Raw genomic sequence first — 4,318 nt, 5'->3', positions numbered from 1 at the left:
AGTCGCACCAAAGGGACAGACTCGCCAGGCTCATACATCGGGCGGTCTCAGCACACGGCGTCAACGAAGTCACCAGGCGCATTAACGACAAATACCTGCCGACTACACCTACCGAACGAAACGCGCCGTACAGCGGCCTGCCTTACGTGAACCTCGATCGTGACATTGACGTCGAAGAGGTACGCGCGGCCCTGCACGACCTCAACAGCCGGTCGGCAGCTGGCCCTGACCTCGTCACGAACAAAGCGCTCAAGAACCTCGATGACGGCTCGATTGAAAAGCTCGCAAAATACTACAACAAGTGCTGGAGAGCAGGCGCAGTGCCAAAGCTGTGGAAGACAGCCAAGACCATCCTGATCCCCAAGCCGGGGAAGCCGCCGGACACGGATAATCTTCGGCCCATCTCGCTCACGTCCTGCGTGGGCAAGGTGCTGGAGCACGTCCTGCTCAACAGGTGGCAAGACTACCTGGAACAAGGTCTGTACCCGGCCACTTTGATCGGCTTCAGACAGCACCTCAGCACGCAGGACGCGATGCTGCAGCTCAAACACCAAATCATCGATGATGGCGGCAGCGCCCGCGACAACAAAGCCATTCCAGGGCTTGACCTGCAGAGCGCCTTCGATAAGGTGATGCACTCGGCGATTCTGTCCCAAGTCTCCAAGCTCAACATGGGGGAAAGATCCTACAACTACATCAAGGACTTCCTCACGGACAGGACCGTCGAGCTACGAGCAGGCGACCTACAGACGCAAGAGAAGAAGCTCGGGAGCACCGGAACACCGCAGGGAGCGGTCATTTCGCCGATGCTGTTCAACCTGGTAATAATCGGAGTGGCCGAAAAGCTCGGGCGCATCGAAGACGCCAGGCACACCATCTACGCGGACGATATCACGATATGGGTGACCGGTGGCAGCGACGCCCACATCGAGGGCGCGCTGCAAGCCGCCGTCGACGCAATAGAAGACCAGCTGGAAGGCACCGGACTGAGATGTTCGTCGAGCAAATCGGAGCTTCTCATACTCCCACCTACCAAATACAGCAGAGGCAAGACCAGACAATGCGAAAACGAAAAAATCAGAATCGTCACCAAATCCGGCAACATGATCCCCGAGGTCGGCAAAATTAGGATCCTAGGCATGGTCATCGAAAAGCACGGAAGAAACGGCGAAACCATCACCCGTCTCAAGGCAAAAGCAGCCAACGCGATTCGACTCCTCAAACGAGTCACTTCTCGAAAGGCTGGCATGAGAGAGGAGAGCCTAATTAGGCTCATACAATCCTTCGTCATCAGCCACGTCGCGTACGTTGCAGCCTACCACAGATGGCTGCAACACGAACGAAACAAAATCAACGTGCTCATCAGAAGAGCGTACAAGACGGCGCTGGGCCTGCTCGAGTCCACAAGCACGACCAGCTTGTTACAACTCGGGCTACGCAATACGCTCGAAGAAATAGCCGAAGTGCAACGGACCTCTCAACTGGAGCGGCTGTCCATGACCAAAGCCGGGAGGAAGATACTGGACGATCTGGGAATTAGACGCTCGAACGAGGTGGAGATGAAGCTCCCCGTCCCCGAAGAGGTCCGACACCAGACCAGAATCGACCCCATACCGAGGAACATGAATCCCGAGTTCAACAAGGGAAGAAGAGCGGCGAGGGCCAAGGCTCTCATCGACCAGCATGCCAACGACGAACACGCGCGGTACGTGGAGGCGGCCGAATACCGACGGAACGCCTTCGCAGCGGTCGTCATAGAGGCGTCAACCGGCGCCACGAGGACGGCAGCGAGCGTGAGAAGCGCCGAAGCGGAACAAGCGGAGGCGGTAGCCATCCCCCAGGCCATCGCCGACGCAGACTGCCACACGGTGCTGAGTGACTCAAGACAGGCGGTGCGAAACTTCGCCAAAGGGCAAATCTGCAGGGAGGCTGAGCGCGTACTGCGAGCGGTAAAACTAGACGAACGAAAAGTACGACTGAAGTGGTTCCCGGCGCACGCGGGCGACGCGTCGGAACGCAATGAGAACCATAATGAGAGGGCACACGCTGCGGCGCGAGCGCTAACCAACCGCGCCCCGGCGACAGACTGTCCGACGTGGTTCGGAACCAAGGACCGCATGACGGATTACAATGAAATCACGAAGGCCTACCGCTTGGCTCGCAGGACTCTTCCACCCCCGCACCCGAGACTGAGTCGAGCGGAGGCGGTAGTACTGAGACAGCTCCAGGCCGGATCGCTACCGAGCCCGAAACTGATGAATCGCATGTACCCCGAGACATATCCGACACATATTTGCAGAGTTGGCCGAAGGGAGACCGCAGACTACACGCACATCTTGTGGGACTGCATTAAATATCCAGAGGACGCTAAATCATGCAAGAACACTCCCACCGCGGCTCGAGGCAGCCGCGACGAGCTACGACCGAGACGATCAGCTCTGGACCGTCCAGCAGGTCTTCGAGGCGCTCGAAAGGCACGGACCCAGCGAGCCGGCAACGGCGAGCGGAGACCCGCGCCGTGTAACGGCAACTTCGAGGATGACGTAGGCCCTCGTCGGGGCGCGCGAGCGCCCAACTGCAGGCATAAATAAAGTTTCTCCAATCCAATCCAATACGGGTGGTGGTGTGCCACCCTTGTGGAAATGGTTCAACAAGTGAGGAGTAAGGAGGGTGCTTGTCTGGATTCCCCGAAGCAAGACTGACTCTCGCTGTGTGAGTACCTTCGGCGGAAGTGACGGTATAGAGAGTGGATCGCCCACTGCTGCGAGGTAGGCGGCACATCGTTTTTGGTCGCATGCTTGTCTGCCATTGGGTCTGCTACCTCAGGTGTGGTAGCCAGAAGAGGATAAGGATTATGGGATGCTGTGGCTTGTGCGGTAGAGAGATGAGCGCGCGCCAGTCTATGAGCCTTCTCGTTTCCAAGGATACCGCAGTGCGCAGGGACCCAGTGAATGGTAACATCGTGACCGCATTCGCGGAGCAGGCGTGCCTGGTGCCGGATCTTCTGCAGTACGGGATCTGTGTATATAACATTAGCACATGTCCGATGGGCAGCCTGGGAATCTGTGTACACATGATGGTGAACAGGGTCAGCTTGAGACGAAGTTGCGAGGGCCCACTTCAAATAATCTAGGATGGCCATTAGCTCAGCGCGGGTGCTGGACATTGCTTCTGCTGATATATGATGGCGGTGGTTTTGATTTTCATTTGTCTGGTCGTACCACGCAGTCGAATAACAGGTGTTACTAGCTTCGTCTGCAGGCAGTGCAGCGTCCGTGTATACGATGCGTTCAGTCAAGGAGAGTGAACTCGTAGCCTTGGCATGCCTCTTGGCATATGCAAGGCGCCGCATTCACTGAGTAGGGTCCATATTGAGAGGAAAGGGCCTGCCATCGGTGAGAGCAGTGATTTCCCACGGCGGCGTGTTGTTGGGCAAAATGGGCATTTTGTGGACGTTATACCCGAGGAGCATGAGTGTGTGTCGCCTGGCTTTTGTGGCGCGAAGTCTCGTCTCTTGTGTATAGATGTGCATGTCTATGAGCTCGGACAGGTTGTTGAGTTTGCTACAACTTTTAAGCGTTTCGAGGCTTGTGTACCTTGGGAGTCCAGTTACAATGCGTTCGGCTTCGTTAAGTAACCGGTCGAGCGCGTGCATCTGTGTGCGGTTGACTGGATGATACGGCAGCCCGTACATGATACGGGAGACAAGAAAACCTTGAGCGAACTGCCGCATTTCACGTTCGTTTACTCCACGGGTGCGGGTAGAGATTCTGCGTAAAGCGTGCAGGATTTGTTTGCTGGTCTTCGTAACGCATTGGAACCAAGTGTTCGTTGTGCCGTTCTCGTCTGGGTGCATACCGAGTATTCGGATAGTAGATTTCCATGTGATGGGTTGGTCACCGATGTACAGTTTAAAAGACTGCTTTTCTTCCTGCTTTCCAAAGGTAGACCTGCCACCATGAATGACGACAAACTCTGTTTTGTCTGGGGCAGTGTGTAAACCCGTTTCCGTGGCATAGGCGTGAATAATGTCGAGAGCTCGTTGTAAGACGTCCTCCTGCTCCCCGATGCACCCTTGATGCGTCCACACGGTGACGTCATCGGCGTACACCGCGTAATCCAGGCCCGATACGTCGGCAAGGCGCTTCGGTAGCTGGTGCATAGCTATATTAACCAGCGTCGGTGAAATAACCGAGCCCTGGGGGACGCCTACGTGGTTGGTTTGTATGGCACTGGCGTCGTGACCAACTTCGACTTGGTAGCTTCGCTCTTCAAGGAAACCCGCTATGAAGTTGTACATCTTCCCTCTGATGCCAAG

At 56.1% G+C, this 4,318-nt stretch overlaps 1 pseudogene; it reads left to right on the top strand.

The window, feature by feature from the left end:
- Positions 1-671: 671 nt before the first annotated feature.
- On the top strand, positions 672-2,481 carry LOC135907121 (uncharacterized; annotated as a pseudogene).
- Positions 2,482-4,318: the final 1,837 nt, after the last annotated feature.

Source organism: Dermacentor albipictus, chromosome 1, assembly GCF_038994185.2.
Source record: "Dermacentor albipictus isolate Rhodes 1998 colony chromosome 1, USDA_Dalb.pri_finalv2, whole genome shotgun sequence".
Lineage (NCBI taxonomy): Eukaryota > Metazoa > Arthropoda > Arachnida > Ixodida > Ixodidae > Dermacentor > Dermacentor albipictus.
The sequence above is the reverse complement of the archived record's forward strand: the minus strand, read 5'-3'. Positions and strand labels throughout refer to the sequence as shown.